The sequence below is a fragment of the Camellia sinensis genome, chromosome 15 (genome assembly GCF_055761805.1).
Source record: "Camellia sinensis isolate YWXY chromosome 15, ASM5576180v1, whole genome shotgun sequence".
In the NCBI taxonomy this organism is placed as follows: Eukaryota; Viridiplantae; Streptophyta; class Magnoliopsida; order Ericales; family Theaceae; genus Camellia; species Camellia sinensis.
In genome coordinates, this window is record NC_138975.1 from 80106905 (window position 1) to 80128151 (window position 21247).

The window sequence follows — 21247 nt, forward strand, 5'->3', positions numbered from 1 at the left end:
GATTGTTACAAGGTTTTGGCACCCACCCCGGTGGTCCTATTTCCAAGCTTAAGTGTGGAAAAAGTGTCTTTTTCCAACTTAGTTTTCATTTCGGGAGTCCCGAGCTAGTTTCGTAAGTTTTCACAACTCGCGTTGGTCACTCCCGAGGTGTTAGAAAAGTGTATTTTCCGACCTGGTTTTCAAATCGGGAGTCCCGTGCCTCTTCGTTAAGTTTTCACGACTCAAATTGGTCCCTCCTGGGATGTTCGAGGTGTTCCCCGGGCCTACTCGTGACTGTTACACGATTTTGGCCCGCCGAGGCCTATTCTCAAGCTTAAGTGTGAAAATAGTACCTTTTCCCACCTCGTTTTCAAACCGGAACTCCCGTGCTAGTTCCGTAAGTTTTCACAACTTACATTGGTTTCTCCCGAGTTGTTGGAGGTGTACCACGGGCCTTCTCGGGATTGTTACAGGATTTTGGTGGGCCATTGATGGCATATTTTCAAACTTAAGTGTTTAGGAAGTGCATTTTTTGACTTAGTTTTCAAACTGGGGGTCCAATACGAGTTCCGTAACTTTCCACAACTCGCGTTGGTCCCTCCCTAGGTGTTTAAAGCAATGTTCCCGGACCTTCTCTTGACTGTCACATGATTTTGGCCTCCCGATGGACTATTTTCAATCTTAGGTTGGAGAAAAGTGTCGTTTTGGACTTAGTTTTCAAACCGGGAGCCCCGTGCTAGTTCCGTAAGTTTTCACAACTTACATTGGTCCCTCCCGGGGTGCTTGACGTGTTCCCCGGGCTTTCTCGTGACTGTTACACGATTTTGGCCCCCGACGGCTTATTTTCGAGCTGAAGTGTGAAAAAAGTGCATTTTTTGATTTAGTTGTCAAACCGAGAGTCCCGTGCTAGTTCCGTAAGTCTCCGCAACATACCTTGGACCCTCCCGAGGTGTTTGGGGCATTTCCCGGTCCTTCTCGTGACTGTTACACGGTTTTGGCCCCCTCCCGGTGGTCCTTTTTCCAAGCTTGAGTGTGGAGAAAGTGTCCATTTCCAACTTAGTTTTCAAACCGGGTATCCCGTGCTAGTTCCGTAATTTTCACAACTCGCGTTGGTCACTCCCGAGGTGTTTGACGTGTTCTCGGCCCTTCTTGCGACTGTTACATAATTTTGCCCCCCTAATGGCCTATTTCCAAGCTTAAGTGTTTGAAAAGTGTATTTTCCGACCTAATTTTCAAATCGGGAGTCCCGTGCCTGTTCGTTAAGTTTTCACAACTCAAATTGGTCCCTCCTGAGATGTTCGAGGTGTTCCCCGGACCTTCTCATGACTGTTACACGATTTCGGCCCGCTGAGAACTATTCTCAAGCTTAAGTGTGAAAATAGTACCTTTTCCCATCTCGTTTTCAAACCGGAAGTCCCGCGCTTGTTCCTTAATTTTCCACAACTTACATTGGTTTCTCCCGAGGTGTTGGAGGTGTTCCACGGGCCTTCTCGGGACTGTTAGAGGATTTTAGGGCTCCCCAGATGGCCTATTTTCAAACTTAAGTGTTTAGGAAGTGCATTTTTTTACTTAGTTTTCAAACCGGGAGTCCCATGCGAGTTCCGTAACTTTCCACAACTCGCGTTGGTCCCTCCTTAGGTGTTTAAAGCGGTGTTCCCCGGACCTTCTCTTGACTATCACACGATTTTGGCCCATCGATGGACTATTTTCAAGCTTAGGAGCGAGAAAAGTGCTGTTTCGGACTAAGTTTTCAAACCGGGAGTCGCGTGCTAGTTCCGTAAGTTTTCACAACTTACATTGCTCCTTCCCTGGGTGTTCGACGTGTTCCCCGGGCCTTGTTGTGACTATTACACGATTTTGGCCCCCGATGACTTATTTTCGAGCTTAAGTGTGAAAAAAGTGTATTTTTTGATTTAGTTCTCAAACCGAGAGTCCCGTGCTAGTTCCGTAACTCTCTGCAACTTACCTTGGACCCTCCCGAGGTGTTTGGGGCATTTCTCGGTCCTTGTCGTGATTGTTACACGGTTTTGGCCCCCCCCCGGTGGTCCTATTTCCAAGCTTAAGTGTGGAAAAAGTGTCTCTTTCCAACTTAGTTTTCAAACCGGGACTCCCGTGCTAGTTCCATAAGCTTTCACAACTCACGTTGGTCACTCCTGAGTTGTTTGAGGTGTTCCCGGCCCTTCTTGCGACTGTTACATGATTTTGGCCCCCTGATGGCCTACTTCCAGGCTTAAGTGTTAGACAAGTGTATTTTTCGACCTAGTTTTCAAATCGGGAGTCCTGTGCCTCTTCGTTAAGTTTTCACAACTCAAATTGGTCCCTCCTGAGATGTTCGAGGTGTTCCTCGGGCCTTCTCTTGATTGTTACACGACTTCGGCCCGCCGAGAAGTATTCTCAAGCTTAAGTGTGAAAATAGTACCTTTTCCCACCTCGCAAGCTTAAGTGTGAAAATAGTACCTTTTCCCACCTCGTTTTCAAACCGGAAGTCCCGCACTAGTTCCGTAAGTTTGTACAACTTAAATTGGTTTCTCCCGAGGTGTTAGAGGTGTTCCACGGGCCTTCTCGGGACTGTTACAGATTTTTGGGGGCCCCCGATGGCGTATTTTCAAAGTTAAATGTTTAAGAAGTGCATTTTCTTACTTAGTTTTCAAACCAGGATTCCTATACGAGTTCCGTAAGTTTCCACAACTCGCGTTGGTCCCTCCCTAGGTGTTTAAAGTGGTGTTCCCCGGATCTTCTCTTGACTGTCACACGATTTTGGCCCCCTGATGGACTATTTTCAAACTTAGGTGCGAGAAAAGTGCCGTTTTGGACTCAGTTTTCCAACCGGGAGTCCCGTGCTAGTTCCGTAAGTTTTCACAACTTACATTGGTCCCTACCGGGGTGTTCGACGTGTTCCCCGGCACTTCTCGTTAATGTTACACGATTTTGGCCCCGGACGGCTTATTTTCTAGCTTAAGTGTGGAAAAAGTGCATTTTTTGATTTAGTTCTCAAACCGAGAGTCCCGTGCTAGTTCCGTAAGTCTCCGCAACTTCCCTTGGACCCTCCCGAGGTGTTTGGGGCATTTTCCGGTCCTTCTTGTGACTGTTACATAGTTTTGTCCCCCCACGGCGGTCCTATTTCCAAGCGTATGTGTGAAAAAAGTGTCTCTTTCCAACTTAGTTTTCAAATCGGGAGTCCCGTGCCTGTTCGGTAAGTTTTCACCACTCAAAATGGTCCCTCCTGAGATGTTCAAGGTGTTCCCCGGGCCTTCTCGTGACTGTTACACGATTTTGGCCCCCGACGGCTTATTTTCGAGCTTAAGTGTGAAAAAAATACATTTTTTGATTTAGTTCTCAAACCGAGAGTCCCGTGCTAGTTCCGTAAGTCTCCGGAACTTACCTTGGACCCTCCCGAGGTGTTTGGGGCATTTCCCGGTCCTTCTCGTGACTGTTTCAGGGTTTTGGGCCCCATCCGGTGGTCCTTTTTCCTAGCTTAAGTGTGGAAAAAGTGTGTCTTTCCAACTTAGTTTTCAAACCGGGAGTCCCGTGCTAGTTCCGTAAGTTTTCACAACTCGCGTTGGTCACTCCCGAGGTGTTTGAGGTGTTCCCGGCCCTTCTTGCGTCTGTTACATGATTTTGGCCCCCGATGGCCTACTTCCAGGCTTAAGTGTTTGAAAAGTGTATTTTCCGACCTAGTTTTCAAATCGGGAGTCCCGTGCCTCTTCGTTAAGTTTTCAACACTCAGATTGGTCCCTGCTGAGATGTTCGAGATGTTCCCCGGGCCTTCTCGTGACTATTACGCCGAGGCCTATTCTCAAGCTTAAGTTTTCAAATTGTACCTTTTCTGACCTAGTTTTCAAACCGGAAGTCTCGCGCTAGTTTCATAAGTTTTCACAACTTACATTGGTTTCTCCCGAGGTGTTGGAGGTGTTCGACGAGCCTTCTCGGGATGTTACAGGATTTTGGGAGGCCCCCGATGGCCTATTTTCAAACTTAAGTGTTTAGGAAGTACATTTTTTGACTTAGTTTTCAAACCGAGGGTCCCATGCGAGTTCCGTAACTTTCCAAAACTTGCGTTGGTCCCCCCCTAGGTGGTTAAAGCGGTGTTCCCCGGACCTTCTCTTGACTGTCACACGATTTTCAAGCTTAGGTGTGAGAAAAGTGCCGTTTCGGACTAAGTTTTCAAACTGGGAGTCCCGTGCTAGTTCTGTAAGTCTCCGCAACTTACCTTGGACCCTCCCGAGGTGTTTGGGGCATTTCCCGGTCCTTCTCGTCACTGTTACACGGTTTTGGCACCCCGGTGTTCCTATTTCCAAGCTTAAGTGTGGAAAAAGTGTCTCTTTCTAACTTAGTTTTCAAACCGGGAGTCCCATGCTAGTTCCGTAAGTTTTCACAACTCGCGTTGGTCACTCCCAAGGTGTTTAAGGTGTTCCCGGCCCTTCTTGTGACTGTTCCAAGTTTAAGCTTTAGAAAAGTGAATTTTCTGACCTAGTTTTCAAATCGGGAGTCTCGTGCCTGTTCATTAAGTTTTGACAACTCAAATTGGTCCCTCCTGAGATGTTCATGGTGTTCCCCGGGCCTTCTCGTGACTGTTACACGATTTCGGCCTTCCGAGGCCTATTCACAAGCTTAAGTTTGAAAATAGTACCTTTTCCCACATCGTTTTCAAACCAGAAGTCCCGCGCTAGTTCCGTAAGTTTTCACAACTTACATTGGTTTCTCCTGAGGTGTTGGAGGTGTTTCACGGGCCTTCTCGGGACTGTTACAGGATTTTGGGGGGGCCCAGATGGCTTATTTTCGAACTTAAGTGTTTAGGAAGTGCATTTTTCGACTTAGTTTTCAAACCGGGGGTCCTTTGCGAGTTCCGTAAGTTTTCACAACTCGATTTGGTCCCTCCCTAGGTGTTTAAAGCGGTGTTCCCCGATTTGGTCCCTCCCTAGGTGTTTAAAGCAGTGTTCCCCGGACTTTCTCTTGACTGTCACACGATTTTGGCCTCCTGATGGACTATTTTCAAGCTTAGGTGCGAGAAAAGTGCCGTTTTGGACTTAGTTTTCTAATCGGGAGTCCCGTGCTAGTTCTGTAAGTTTTCACAACTTATATTGGTCCCTCCCGGGGTGTTCGACGTGTTCCCCGGGCCTCCTCGTGAATGTTACACGGTTTTGGCCCCGGACGGCTTATTTTCGTGCTTAAGTGTGAAAAAAGTGCATTTTTTGATTTAGTTCTCAAACCGAAAGTCCCATGCTAGTTCCGTATGTCTCCGCAACTTCCCTTGGACCCTCCAAAGGTGTTTGGGGCATTTCCCGGTCCTTCTTGTGACTGTTACACAGTTTTGCCCCCCCCGGTGGTCCTATTTCCAAGCGTATGTGTGAAAAAAGTGTCTCTTTCCAACTTAGTTTTCAAATCGGGAGTCCCGTGCCAGTTCGTTAAGTTTTCACAACTCAAAATGGTCCCTCCTGAGATGTTCGAGGTGTTCCCCGGGCCTTCTCGTGACTGTTACACACAATTTCGGCCCGCCGAGGCCTATTCTCAAACTTAAGTGTGAAAATAGTACCTTTTCCCATCTCGTTTTCATACCGGCAGTCCCGTGCTAGTTCCGTAAGTTTCCACAACTTACATTGGTTTTTCCCGAGGTGTTGGAGGTGTTCCACGGGCCTTCTCGGGACTGTTATAGGATTTTGGGGGGTCCCCGATGGCCTATTTTCAAACTTAAGTGTTTAGGAACTGCATTTTTTGACTTAGTTTTCAAATCGGGAGTCCCATGCGAGTTCCGTAAGTTTCCTCACCTCACGTTGGTCCCTCCCTAGGTGTTTAAAGCGGTGTTCCCCGGACCTTCTCTTGACTGTCACACGATTTTAGCCCCCCAATGGACTATTTTGAAACTTAGGTGCGAGAAAAGTGTCGTTTCGGACTTAGTTTTCAAATCGGGAGTCCTGTGCTAGTTCCGTAAGTTTTCACAACTTACATTGGTCCCTCCCGGGGTGTTTGACGTGTTCCGCGGGCCTTCTCGTGACTGTTTCACGATTTTGGCCCCCGTCGGCTTATTTTCGAGCTTAAGTGTGAAAAAAGTACATTTTTTGATTTAGTTCTCAAACCGAAAGTCCCGTGCTAGTTCCGTAAGTCTCTGGAACTTACCTTGGACCCTCCCGAGGTGTTTGGGGCATTTTCCGGTCCTTCTTGTGACTGTTACACGGTTTTGGCCCCCCCTTGGTGGTCCTTTTTCCAAGCTTAAGTGTGGAAAAAGTCTCTTTCCAACTTAGTTTTCAAACCGGGAGTCCCGTGCTAGTTCTGTAAGTTTTCACAACTTGCGTTGGTCACTCCCGAGGTGTTTGAGGTGTTCCCGACCCTTCTTGCGACTATTACATGATTTTGGCCCCCTGATGGCCTACTTCAAAGCTTAAGTGTTAGAAAAGTATATTTTCCGACCTAGTTTTCAAATCGGGAGTCCCGTTGCTCTTCATTAAGTTTTCACAACTCAGATTGGTCCCTACTGAGATGTTCGAGGTGTTCCCCGGGCCTTCTCGTGACTATTACACGATTTCGGCCCGCCGAGGCCTATTCTCAAGCTTAAGTTTTAAAATTGTACCTTTCTGACCTAGTTTTCAATCCGGAAGTCTCGCGCTAGTTCCTAAGTTTTCACAACTTACATTGGTTTCTCCTGAGGTGTTGGAGGTGTTCCACGGGCCTTTTCGGGATGTTACAGGATTTTGGGGGCCCCCCGGTGGCCTATTTTAAAACTTAAGTGTTTAGGAAGTGTATTTTTTGACTTAGTTTTCAAATCGGGGGTCCTATGCGAGTTCCGTAACTTTCCACAACTTACGTTGGTCCCTCCTTAGGTGTTTAAAGCGGTGTTCCCCGGACCTTCTGTTGACTGTCACACGATTTTGGCCCCCCGATGGACTATTTTCAAGCTTTCCGTAAGTTTTCACAACTTACATTGGTCCCTCCCTGGGTGTTCGACGTGTTTCCCGGGCCTACTCGTGACTGTTACACGATTTTGGCCCCCGACGGCTTATTTTTATGCTTAAGTGTGAAAAAAGTGCATTTTTTGATTTAGTTCTCAAACCGAGAGTCCCGTACTAGTTCCGTAAGTCTCCGCAACTCGCCTTGGACCCTCCCGAGGTGTTTGGGGCATTTCCTGGTCCTTCTCGTCACTGTTACACGGTTTTGGCCATCTCGATGTTCCTATTTCCAATCTTAAGTGTGGAAAAAGTGTCTCTTTCTAACTTAGTTTTCAAATCGGGAGTCCCGTGCTAGTTTCGTAAGTTTTCACAACTCGCGTTGGTCACTCCCGAGGTGTTTGAGGTGTTCCCGACCCTTCTTGCGACTATTACATGATTTTGGCCCCCTGATGGCCTACTTCTAGGCTTAAGTGTTAGAAAAGTGTATTTTCCGACCTAGTTTTCAAATCGGGAGTCCCGTTGCTCTTCGTTAAGTTTTCACAACTCAGATTGGTCCCTGTTGAGATGTTCGAGGTGTTCCCCGGGCCTTCTCGTGACTATTACATGATTTCGGCCCGCCGAGGCATATTCTCAAGCTTAAGTTTTAAAATTGTACCTTTTCTGACCTAGATTTCAAACCGGAAGTCTCGCGCAAGTTCCTAAGTTTTCACAACTTACATTGGTTTCTCCTGAGGTGTTGGAGGTGTTCCACGGGCCTTCTCGGGATGTTACAGGATTTTGGGGGGCCCTCGATGGCCTATTTTAAAACTTAAGTGTTTAGGAAGTGCATTTTTTGACTTAGTTTTCAAATCGGGGGGGGGGGGGGTCCCATGCGAGTTCCGTAACTTTCCACAACTTGCGTTGGTCCCTCCTTAGGTGTTTAAAGCGGTGTTCCCCGGACCTTCTCTTAACTGTCACACGATTTTGGCCCCCCGATGGACTATTTTCAAGCTTAGGTGTGAGAAAAGTGTCGTTTCGGACTAAGTTTTCAAATCGGGAGTCCCGTGCTAGTTCCGTAAGTTTTCACAACTTACATTGGTCCCTTCCTGGGTGTTCGACGTATTCCCCGGGCCTACTCGTGACTGTTACACGATTTTGGCCCCCGACGGCTTATTTTCGTGCTTAAGTGTGAAAAAAGTGCATTTTTTGATTTAGTTTTCAAACCGAGAGTCCCGTGCTAGTTCCGTAAGTTTCCGCAACTTGCCTTGGACCCTCCCGAGGTGTTTGGGGCATTTCCCGGTCCTTCTCGTCACTGTTACACGGTTTTGGCCACCTCGGTGTTCCTATTTCCAATCTTAAGTGTGGAAAAAATGTCTCTTTCTAACTTAGTTTTCAAACCGGGATAGTTCTGTAAGTTTTCACAACTCGCGTTGGTCACTCCCGAGGTGTTTAAGGTGTTCCCGGCCCTTCTTGCGACTATTACATGATTTTGGCCCCCCAATGGCCTACTTCCAAGCTTAAGTGTTTGAAAAGTGTATTTTCCAACCTAGTTTTCAAATTGGGAGTCTCGTGCCTGTTCGTTAAGTTTTCACAACTCAAATTGGTCCCTCCTGAGATGTTCGAGGTGTTCCCCCGGCCTTCTCGTGACTGTTAGACGATTTCGGCCCGCCGAGGACTATTCTCTAACTTAAGTGTGAAAATAGTACCTTTTCCGACCTAGTTTTCAAACCCTAAGTCCCGTGCTAGTTCCCATAAGTTTCCCCAACTTACATTGGTTTCTCCCGAGGTGTTGGAGGTGTTCCACGGGCCTTCTTGGGACTGTTACGGGATTTTTGGGGGCCCCCGATGGCCTATTTTCAAACTTAAGTGTTTAGGAAGTGCATTTTTTGACTTAGTTTTCAAACCGGGATTCCCATGCGAGTTCCATAAGTTTCCACAAGTTGCGTTGGTCCCTCCCTAGGTGTTTGCGGCGTTCCCCGGACCTTCTGTTGACTGTCACACGATTTTGGCCCCCCGATGGACTATTTTCAAGCTTAGGTGCGAGAGAAGTGCCGCTTCGGACTTAGTTTTCAAACCAGGAGTCCCGTGCTAGTTCCGTAAGTTTTCACAACTTACATTGGTCTCTCTCGGGGTGTTTGACGTGTTCCACGGGCCTTCTCGTGCTAGTTCCGTAAGTCTCCGCAACTTACCTTGGACCCTCCCGAGGTGTTTGGGGCATTTCCTGGTCCTTCTCGTGATTGTTACACGGTTTTGGCACCCCCGGTGGTCCTATTTCCAAGCTTAAGTGTGGAAAAAGTGTCTCTTTCCAAGTTAGTTTTCAAATCGGGAGTCCCGTGCTAGTTCCGTAAGTTTTCACGACTCACGTTGGTCACTTCCGAGGTGTTTGATGTGTTCCCGGCCTTTCTTGCGTCTGTTACATGATTTTGGCCCCTCGATGGCCTACTTCCAAGCTTAAGTGTTATAAAGTTCATTTTACGACCTAGTTGTGAAAACTTAACGAACAGGCACAGTACTCCCGATTTGAAAACTAGGTCGGAAAATACACTTTTCTAACGCTTAAGCTTGGAGGTAGGCAATCGGGGGGCCAAATTCATGTAACAGTCTAAAGAAGGGCCGGGAACACTTCAAACACCTCGGGAGTGACCAACGCGAGTGGTGAAAACTTACGGAACTAGCACGGGACTCCCGGTTTGAAAACTAAGTTGGAAAGAGACATTTTTTCCACACTTAAGGTTGGAAATAGGACAGCCGGGGGTGCCAAAACCGTGTAACAGTCACGAGAAGGACCGGGAAATGCCCCAAACACCTCGGGAGGGTCCAAGGTAAGTTGTGAAGACTTACGGAACTAGCACGGGACTCTCGGTTTGAGAACTAAATAAAAAAATGCACTTTTTTCACACTTAAGCTCGAAAATAAGCCGTCGGGGGCCAAAATCGTGTAACAGTCACGAGAAGGCCCGAGGAACACGTCAAACACCCCGGGAGGGACCAATGTAAGTTGTTAAAACTTACGGAATTAGCACGGAACTCCCGGTTTGAAAACTAAGTCCGAAACGACACTTTTCTCGCACCTAAGCTTGAAAATAGTCCATCGGGGGGCCAAAATCGTGTGACAGTCAAGAGAAGGTCCAGGGAACACCGCTTTAAACACCTAGGGAGGGACCAACGCGAGTTATGGAAACTTACGGAACTCGCATGGGACTCCCGGTTTGAAAATTAAGTAAAAAAATGCATTTCCTAAACACTTAAGTTTGAAAATAGGCCATCGGGGGCCCCCTAAAATCCAATAACAGTCCCGAGAAGGCCCGTGGAACACGGCCAACACTTCGGGAGAAACCATTGCAAGTTGTGGAAACTTACGAAACTAGCGCGGGACTTCGGGTTTGAAAACTAGGTCGGAAAAGGTACTATTTTCACACTTAAGCTTTAGAATAGTCCTCGGCAGGCCGAAATCCTGTAACAGTCACGAGAAGGCCCGGGGAACACCTCGAACTTCTCAGGAAGGACCAATTTGAGTTGTGAAAACTTAACGAACAGGCACGGGACTCCCGATTTGAAAACTAGGTCGGAAAATACACTTTTCTAACATTTAAGCTTGTAAGTGGGCCATCGGGGGGCCAAAATCATGTAACAGTCGCAAGAAGGGCCAGGAACACCTCAAACACTTCGGGAGTGACCAACACGAGTTGTGAAAACTTACGGAACTAGCACGGGACCCCCGGTTTGAAAACTAAGTTGGAGAGAGACACTTTTTCCACACTAAAGCTTGGAAATAGGACCACCGGGGGGGCCAAAACCGTGTAACAGTCACGAGAAGGGCCGGGAAATGCCCCAAACACCTTGGGAGGGTCCAAGGTAAGTTGCGGAGACTTACGGAACTAGCACGGGACTCTCGGTTTGAGAACTAAATCAAAAAATGCACTTTTTTCACACTTAAGCTTGAAAATAAGCCGTCAGGGGCCAAAATCGTGTAACAGTCACGAGAAGGCCCGGGGAACACGTCAAACACCCCGGGAGGGACCAATGTAAGTTGTGAAAACTTACGGAACTAGCACGGGACTCCCGGTTTGAAAACTTAGTCCGAAACGGCACTTTTCTCGCACCTAAGCTTGAAAGTAGTCCATCGGGGGGCCAAAATCGTGTGACAGTCAAGAGAAGGTCTAGGGAACACCTCAAACACCTAGGGACGGACCAACGAGAGTTGTGGAAACTTACGGAACTTGCATGGCACTCCCGATTTAAAAACTAAGTCAAAAAATGCACTTCCTAAACACTTAAGTTTGAAAATAGGCCATCGAGGGCCCCCAAAAATCCTGTAACAGTCCCGAGAAAGCCCATGGAACCCCTCCAACACCTCGGGAGAAACCAATGTAAGTTGTGGAAACTTAAGGAACTAGCGCGGGACTTCTGGTTTGAAAACTAGGTCGGAAAAGGTACTATTTTCACACTTAAGCTTGAGAATAGTCCTCGGCGGGCCAAAATCGTGTAACAGTGACGAGAAGGCCTGGGGAACACCTCGAACATCTCAGCAGGGACCAATCTGAGTTGTGAAAACTTAACGAACAAGTACGGGACTCCCGATTTGAAAATTAGGTCAGAAAATACACTTTTTTAACACTTGAGCTTGGAAGTAGGCCATCGGGGGGCCAAAATCATGTAACAGTCACAAGAAGGGCCGGGAACACATCAAACACGTCGGAAGTGATGAACGCGAGTTGTGAAAACTTACGGAACTAGCGCGGGACTCCCGGTTTGAAAACTAAGTTGGAAAGAGACACTTTTTCCACACTTAAGCTTGGAAATAGGATAACCGGGGAGGCCAAAACCGTGCAACAGTCACGAGAAAGACTGGGAAATGCCCCGAACACCTCGGGAGGGTCCAAGGTAAGTTGCGAAGACTTACGGAACTAGCACGGGACTCTCGGTTTGAGAACTAAATAGAAAAATGCACTTTTTTTCACACTTAAGCTCGAAAATAAGCCGTCGGGGCCCAAAATCGTGTCACAGTCACGAGAAGGCCCGGGGAACACGTCGAACACCCTGGGAGGGACCGATGTAAGTTGTGAAAACTTACGGAACTAGCACGGGACTCCCGGTTTACGGCAATAAATTTCATCTAGGCTATTTGAAATGGACAAATCCAATTCATTTTTCATTTATTACACTTGACGTCCCACTGGGCGTGCTAAAAATTGTTGGCTTATTTTTCCTTCGAAGGAAATTATTATAAATGTGAGCGTGCCAGTAAGGATTGAAAAATCCTTACAGATTAAATTCAAGCCAATTGTCAAGCGATTGCGTTGACGGTTCTTTTGCCTCAATGAAGACGACTTCAAAATTGTCAAGTGTAGAGAAAAGATAAAGTAAAAGAAGAAAGAGGGACGGAGAAAGACGATTGAGTGAACAATCAAAGTAATAATTACTTACCTCTACTCCTATGCTTCGAAAAGGAAGTGCATAAAATGTTTCGAAAAGAAAATGCTGAAAATAAATGAAATCTATATTAAACTACTCCTAAGATAAGGAAAATGACAAGAAAAATAGAAATCAATTGTCTTTGATTTGAATTCTGGGTCCTTTACAATGTAACCATGAATGGCTATTTAAAGACAAATATTTGTAGGAAAAAACTTCCAGCAATAACTACCCAATAACCACCTAAAACTACCAACTCTTCCATCTTCATTCCCATAATGCCACATAACTCTCCATGCCTTCATAACTTCTCATAACCTCCAAATGAGTAGGAGGATGCCACATGTCCTGCAATTATATAAATAATAAATAATAATAAAAATTGCAGATTTATGGTGCTAACAACAATCTACTAGTCTTAAAGTTGCAATGTTTCAGAGGTATTTTCTCTTGCTCACTGTTCTTCATGTTTCTGTTTGGTTGTAGAGAAAACATGGGTTTTGAATTTTTGAGTGCTTTAAGACCCATATCAGTACCCAAATGATCAACATTTCCATTTTGGACAGTTGCTGTTTTGAGTGAGTGTGTTTGTATCTCCATGTTTGTTGTATATCCATTTTCTGAAACCAAAAACAACAGAAAATATTTCAATAGAGTTTTACTCTCTTGTATTCTCTTCTGTTTTCTAACTTTTTTTGGAAACCAAAAGAAGGGAGGGTCAAGTGGATACCAATGCCTGTTTGTTTGTTTTAGTTCCAAGTAGAGTTCAATTTATGCCAGTGGAGTTACAAGTTTGATTTTTAATATGCATATATATGACTTCTTCTTTTTTTAATAATTAATTTCAAGACTTTATGGTTTGCTATTACTGCAGAGCAGAGGTGCAGGGAGTTATTTCTGGAAGGATTGGATGAACAGAACACCCAATCAAATACCTAAATACTCTACTACTTAAAATTATTTGTGTCTGTATTACAAAGAAAAATAATAATAATTTTGGTGGTGAACATAATTAAAAATGGGTTTTGAGCCTTTGGTTTGGTATTGTCAGCCAGTTAAAGGTGGGATTTGGGCAACAGTGACAGATAGTGCTTTTGGTGCTTATACACCATGTGGCATTGACTCTGTTGTGGTTTGTATATCTCATTTGGTTCTTCTGGGCCTGTGCTTCTACCGAATTCGGCTAATTAGAAATGATCTTAAAGTCCAGAGGTACCAACTCAGATCAAAATACTACAATTATGTGTTGGGTCTCTTGGCTGGTTATTGTGCTGCTGAGCCTTTGTTTAGACTGGTTATGGGCATTTCATTGTTTAACTTGGAAGGACAGACAGGTCTTGCTCCCTTCGAGGTTCGTTGTTTACTATCATGCAGTTTCTATTTACAATTTTCTTTCGATTCTAACATTCCTTTACTTTGAATAATATGCGATCTGGATTTTATAGTTACTTTTCTTGTCTTTTAAATGCATCTAACTAGTTAAATGTGTAATCTTGGCTCCTATGTGTTTCAACATGCAAGCTTATGAGGCATCCATAAATGTGCAGCTAATTGACAGCCGAAGTTAGACATTTGCCTAAGACGTTGAGAGTAATTTTTTAGTATGAAAATATCTGCCATGGAAGAGCATTCATGTGTATTTGGTTCTAAAAGCAAATAAAGCTGAACTTGGGCTTTAAAGTGAAGTAAGTCCTAGTGAATACAGTTCTTCTAGGAAAAAAATCTTTTTCTCCATGTAAATCTTGTTCATGATTTACAATGTTACTTCCTTCAATCTTTTTTCCGCGCTTACAATTCAAAACATTACAACGCCAAGTAAGATTCAGTTAGCCATCCTCATGGACATTTACATTTACATTTGAGACATAGTTTGCATTCTCAAGATGATTTTACATGGCTGATGCAATGCCTAGCTCCAAATGGGGGTTTGTGGGAGGAAGGGTCAGGGAATCTTGATTCTGAAGTATCAAAATTTGTGGTGGCTGAGTTTATCTGCATTAATCTTAAGCATTCAAGAAACAAGAACATAGTATTGTGAAGATATGATATGATAGCTTGGTTTAAATCTTTAGAGACGAGAGAGTCACTAAATAGCATTTTGGTCTTGCATTTACCTCAATTAAAGGGCACTCCATTACTGGCTTTTCTTCTATCACGATCTTCTAAACGTGATTAGGTATTGCCCCCCAATGGCATTGCATATAGATTGCATGTTCTTCCCAGTTATGTACCGTACATCTCATGCATCTATCTTTTATAAAAATTCCATACTCTTCTTTTGTGCAAAAAGATGTTTTTAGGGATTAAAGGATTGGATGGAATGCTTCATTTCACATATAAACTGAAGTTGAGGCTCATAAGGATTTAGGAGTGTGATGCTATTGCTGAAGGAGAGTTATTATGATTAGAATGAGAGGAAAAGGAATTATGCTCTTTGATATTGGTTTTGGACAATTTAAAGACATTGGTTGTTAGATATCTAAATTTATTTTGCGATAACTTTTTATATCGATGATCCTTTTTTTATGCTTCTCTTTTTCCCTTATATGGGATCTTGGCTGTTACTGATTGACATTTGCCTTTGGTCATTGTGGTGCCTTAGTTTCTAATTTCTGCTATTTTGGTACAGAGAGACTAAAGCTGATCTATAATGTCTTGGCAACCATGAATAAGCTGAACATTTTTCTTTTTTTCTTTTTTCCCTTCTGTTTTCAAATTTTCTGTGCTCAATTTCAAAATGACAAACTGACTGTAGAAATTATTCTTAGATCAGATGATCACTTCATTCTCACACTTACCAAAGAGACAAAAAGAGTAAAAGTAAAAGTCACAACTTTGAAATAAGACACACTTTATTATTATTATTATTATTGTTGTTGTTGTTGTTGTTTTTAAGGACTGCTTGGCCCAACAGTAAAGCTTGTCATTAGTACCCCCTATATGAAGCACGTGTACTTAAAAAAAATGCCATACCTGTACCACATCACATTGGATACACGAGACGAAACATGTTTCTTTTTTTTTTTTTTTTTGCTTCTTGAGTGTTCAACTTGGGTATGTAATGGGTACCTTTGGAGGATAACAGGTTCTAACTACAATCATGTTTTGAAGTATATGAGTACCAAAATAGGGTGTTCTTTTATTTAGAGATGAAGTTTCCTTGATAGGACTTCCTTTAATGCTTAGCATGCTTTTAAAATTAAGTTTTGGTTTGTAGGTTTTCTAATGTAATGACATCAAAATTTGGTTTGCACTTTGCTTTTGGCATTAAAAGGTGTCGTGAGTTTGAGTCGTCGAAATAGTTTAGAAATGGGAGTAAGGCTGTGGACGTCTTACCCTTCCCACCTTGTTGTAGCAAGAGTCTCATGCACTAGGTCGCCTTTTTTATTGTTGTTATTAATATCATTTATTTTATTTATTTTCTCATTAATGAATTGCAATGTTAGTTGGAATGTCTATCCCAGTTTTATTTATTTATTTATTTATTTATTTATTTTATTTTTAATGGCATGTAGATTATAAATTGTTTAGGCGATGTGATGGTTTAATGCAACTTTATTTGTAAAATAATGTCTTATCTCTTACAGATGGTTTCATTGATCATTGTGGCTCTTGCTTGGTGCTCCATGTTGGTTATGCTTGGAATAGAAACTGGAATCTACATCAGAGAGTTCCGGTGGTATGTTCGGTTTGGAGCTGCATATGGGGGATGCTGTGATGCTCAATCTCATTCTTTCAGTTACAGATTTCTACACAGGGTCAGTATACTTTTAATAAATTTGTAATCCTTTGTTGTTGGTACCTATGTATTGTGCTTGAAATTCATTTACTGATTGAAAAACTACTCCTAGATTGCTCACTTGTTCTATTTTGTGCATTTCCAAAACTTATTTCCATTTCCCTTAAGTTTTCAAACTCTTTCCTTCCCCAAGTTGATCAAAATGTCAGATCAGAAACAAAATCAATCCTTGTGCTTTGGCATATAAAATTAAAGAACTATTTGGTTAGGATGCATGTGGCTTTGGTGTGGAATTCCTCTTTTGTAACTTTCAGTGGCTTATGCATACTCATAATTGTATTTATTTGTGCAGATCTGTGCTGCATATGTACCTCATCACACTTTTCATTCAGGTTTGTTGCTTTTGTATCTATGTTGATCCTTCTAGGCTCATGGGATTCATTATCTCTTGCTGACACAAACTGGCCAATACTTGTTAGACACTAAAATTTAAATCCAGAAGGCTGATGCCAAATCAGGATGACTGCATTGTATGGAAGCATAACATTTTTCAAACCAAAATGGTCTGGATTTTAAAGTTTCTGGTTTTATTTTTAAGTCACTCTAAAGAAAATCTCTCTGATATTGGTATGTAATTTTTGTTCTAGTGCAGGTTCTGTTTGGAGTGTTTCTTTTTGTTTACATTCCTCAATTGGATCCTTATCCGGGGTACGTCCCAATACGGAATGACCCTCTTATCGACACCAAGTATGAAGCACTTCTTGGAGGAGAGCATGTTTGTCCAGAGAGGGATGCCAGCATATTTTCCAGTAAGTAGTAAATATTATATAGTGTTTTTTCCAAGAATACCAAAGTGTTGAAAATGGCCTAGTTCTTGTTCTATAATAAAGAAATCTTACCAGTAAGATTTTTTTTTGACAGAGAATGGACTTCAATTAGAAAATTAGTAGATGCTATCCATGTGTGTCTTGGAGGGTTAGTGTCTTACAATTTGATATGTATCTTATGGGTGCTTCTATTTACACCACAAATTTAATTCCTTCCACCCCTCATTTCCTTTTTGTTTTTTTAATTACAATTCTCTCCTTATGTAACATTACCAAAAACTCAATCCTACAAATCATTGACCCTAATTTCTCAAACACCGCCTCAACTGCCTTTGTCGCACGCAACTGCACCAGCGCCACACACTCTTCCGCACTCGCCATCCCTCTTATGAACCACTACAACCCCCCGCCCCCCCCTCCAACCCTACGAACCACCACTGCAACCGTGCGACCGTCATGAACCACTGCCACTCCTCCTTTCTAAAAACCCTAGATCTGAGTTTAGGGAGGTGTGTGGGGCTATGAGGTTGGGGGTCAGTGGGGTGGAGATGGCTGCGACACAGTGGCCACTAGGGTGGGCATGGCAATGATGTGGTGGTTGTCGGGCTTGGGAGTGTTGCAAGGGGTAGAGGCTGCAGTTGGTAGTCGCTGGGGGTGGAGAAAGGTTGTGGGGGGGAAAGGTTGTGGTGGAGGAGGGCTGCGAAGTTGTGTCTGCGGTGGTCTGAGACAGTAGCTACAATGGTCAAAGATGATGATCGGAGGTGGGCGTGTGAGTTGGGGTTTGGAAAGGTGCGGGGGGTTTAAAGAGATATGAAAGGTCAGTGATGATGGTTTGTTTAAATTATGAGATGTATAAAGAGATAAAGTGAAGATTTTTGAATTTTTTATGGGGCGTAAATGGAAAAAAGGTATCAGGAGATAAAGTTGTCATGTAAATAGAGCTACCTATATCTTGTGATACATGATGCAATATACCATACACGATACATCGTAGATACATTACATGAATGTTTAAATTTTCTTTAACATTTAAACAAAAAAATAGCTGAACTTATTTTTTGAAAATTAATATTATTTAGAAAGATTCTGTTAGATTTGCATAAGAGAAAGACAAGAATAAAATGAATAAGAAAAAAAGAGAATGGTTGAGTTTATTAGCACACATTGATAATATTTGGGTTCTCCCCTCTTACACATATTTATTTAAAAAGACTAAATGAACGAAGGACATAACTATCCTTAGACACTAATACTTAACACTCCCTCTTAAGTTGGTGCAAAGATATCTCTTATGCCCAACTTGTAGCAAATGGGGTGAAAAACCTTACTACTAAGACTCTTAGTAATACATCAGCCAATTGGTGTTCAAATTTCACAAAAGGCATACATATTAAACCCTTATTCAATTTTTCCTTGATGAAATGTCTGTCGATCTCAATATGCTTTGTTCTGTCATGCTGAACAGGATTGTGAGCAATACTAATGGCAGCTTTGTTGTCATAATACAGTGCCAAGGGTTCACTGCAAACAAACCTTACATCACTCAACAAGGATTGAAGCCACATTAGTTCACATGTACCATGCGCTGTAGTCCTGTATTCTGGCTCTGCTCTAGATCTGGACACTACATCTTGCTTTTTACTACGCCATGTCACTAAATTTCCCTCCACAAATGCACAGTAACTGGAGGTAGATAGCCTATCATCTATAGAACTAGCCTAATCTGTATCTGTGAATGCCTCTAATCTCAAGTTACTATGATTGGAGAATAAAATCCCTTTTCCAGGAGCAAATTTAAGATATCTCAAAATGCAACACATTGCATCCAAATGAGGTGCATGAGGATCATGCATAAATTGATTGTGAGATAGATATACAAGCCTTCCTATCACGACCCGAACCCACCCCTAGAGGTTTGGATCATAACCGGCCAGTAATCATGAGATTACCTACGGCCTCAGAGTGAAATCCAATCATATTTAATTATATGGGGCCAGAAGTGGCAGCGGAATTATAAAATTTGTCCAATAAGCTTGTGCATAAACGGCATGAACAAAAAACTTCTTATACATTAATAAGTCACACCCATACATATATAAAGATCTCACATGTCTATGATCATTCATACATCATTATCAAACAAAACCAAAACTTATATACAAACATGGTAAAACATGACCAACAAAAGAAAATAAAAGATCAAAAACAAAGATTAAAACAAAAGCCTCATGTGTGAGGTGTTCCATGGCTAACTCCACAAAAATTAGAGTAAACTTCACAGATTCACTGGGGCTGGACATCCCACTGCTCACGTACATACATATATATGACAGAGTGAGTGAAAGCCCAGTGAATAACATCAGAGTAAAGAGGTTATATGAATGAGTTCTAATACTTAAATAAAATCATTCACATATTAAATTCGTATCATAGCAGAACGACCTTGGGTTCAATACATGACAGAACGACCTCGGATCCAACATAAACAGAGATATAGAACAGAACATATCATACTTGTTGAAACGACCTTGGGTCTAATCAATTATCTGTATAATGACCATTGGGTTAACACATAACAGATATTCAGAAAAATCAAATAATCGGAACGACTTTAGGTCCTTCTTTTTCAGATATTCAGAACGACCTTTGGCCCATTTCAATTGTACAGAACCTTAGGTCCATCATATGCTTTCATGCTTGTCAATCACATTTACAAATCTTTTATGAATTAGACAGATAGAAGGCTCATTCATAGCACAAAATCATAAGTTTGGAGAACTTACTACGTTGGTATCATTTAGAAAATAAGATATATAAAAATATCTTTACTAAGATAGTACTCACAAGAAGAATTTGGTTTTGACACGTCCTCGTAGATGAACCTACAATTCACATAAGCACATACACACATTGAGTCATATTATCGAACCGATCATTAACTTATTCAATTCTTCTAAGTCTCGTTCTAACTCGTTAATTCATTTAGGATGTTCAATACATGCCTGAGGGTGCTCGGAAAGGGATGAGAATGGAATTATGATGAGAGTATAACTTTTCAAAATATGCTGAAACAGGGCACTTTGCTAGAGCGCAACATTGGTCGCTCGAGCGGACCACATGGGTTGCAGAAGTACTGGATGGTTCGAATCTAGGCTCGATGATCACTCAAGCCAAAGTGCAAAATAAAAGGCGGTTGCTCGAGCCAACTGTAAATGTTTGCAAAACTATTAGATGCATGAGATGAACGCTTGAGCGACAACTTGTTCGCTTGAGCGATGCAGTCGAATTCTGGAATTTCCAAAACACAGTTTGAATTTCAACACACAAGTTCAATGCCAAAAACCTTTGCATGACATGTTCTAAAACGCATGAACTCCTTCAAAAACATGAATACAAAACCTACTTCTAACCTTATGTTCAAAATTTCACGAATTCACCATGCAAGGCTCAATTGACTTCAAATTCTTTTCCAAAACTTCAAAACATGAAATTGAGTTCCAAACAACATAATTCATGGATGCATGCAGAATTCAATTTCTAAACTTAACATAGGTAATAAAACTCATGATCAAAATGATGATTCTACACTCTTCTATGCATGCATGTATGAATTAGCTTCAAATTCATCATTGTTAGCTCATTTCTTGTATTTTAGTTCATTATCTTCTTGATTACACATATTGATGACTTCAATTCATAAATTAAGGATTAATCACATACCTAGAGTCTTCAATTGTACCAATTCTAGCAAAATCTTGCACTCCTCTTCACAAACCTTCAATTCTCCAAGTTTTCTTGCTTCTCTCTCTCTAACTTGCTCTCACTCGCTCTCTAGAATGTAATTTCAGAATTTTTGAGTGTAAAAATGAGCTTAATAACCTTCTCAACATATATATATTTATATAGACTTAATTAACTTAGACTAATTAAGCATGCTTAAGGTTAATTAATCCCACTCAATTTTAATTAATTTAATCTGAATGAAATTTTCATCAAACTTCCCAGTAGGCTCTAAAAACTATGCCATTCACATTAAACTAATCAGTTTTGGTTTCTAATGCCATTAACGCCTTCAATTTCAGGTTATAACAGAAATCATAACAGATATTCCTATGGCTAACAGATATGAATCTAACAATCATTTTAAACAATAATTAGCATTCAATTTCACACTAAACACATAAGCACATTCAAAATTAAAGGATTAAAAGCATAATAGTGACGGGGTTGTCACACTTCCCACAAGTTTGTGGTACCTTTACTTCTCCACAAGATCACTAACACTACTACAAAGATGGTGATTAGCCTCAATTGGCGAATCAGTAGGTCTACAGCCTAACATGCCAGTTTCCTTAAGAAGGTCTGGGATATACTTCCTTTGAGAAATAAAGATGCCTTTGTCAGATCTGGAAATTTCAATCCCAAGAA

General features: G+C 42.3%; 1 pseudogene across 1 annotated transcript in view; it reads left to right on the plus strand.

Annotated features, from left to right (window-relative positions):
• LOC114258034 (ABC transporter C family member 12-like) overlaps positions 1 to 21247 on the plus strand; it is a 138717-nt pseudogene that overhangs the window by 28548 nt on the left and 88922 nt on the right. The window contains exons 4-7 of the transcript XR_014356960.1: positions 13128 to 13604; positions 15841 to 16011; positions 16345 to 16384; positions 16645 to 16801. The product of XR_014356960.1 is annotated as an ABC transporter C family member 12-like (transcript). The remainder of the gene's footprint in view (positions 1 to 13127; positions 13605 to 15840; positions 16012 to 16344; positions 16385 to 16644; positions 16802 to 21247) is intronic.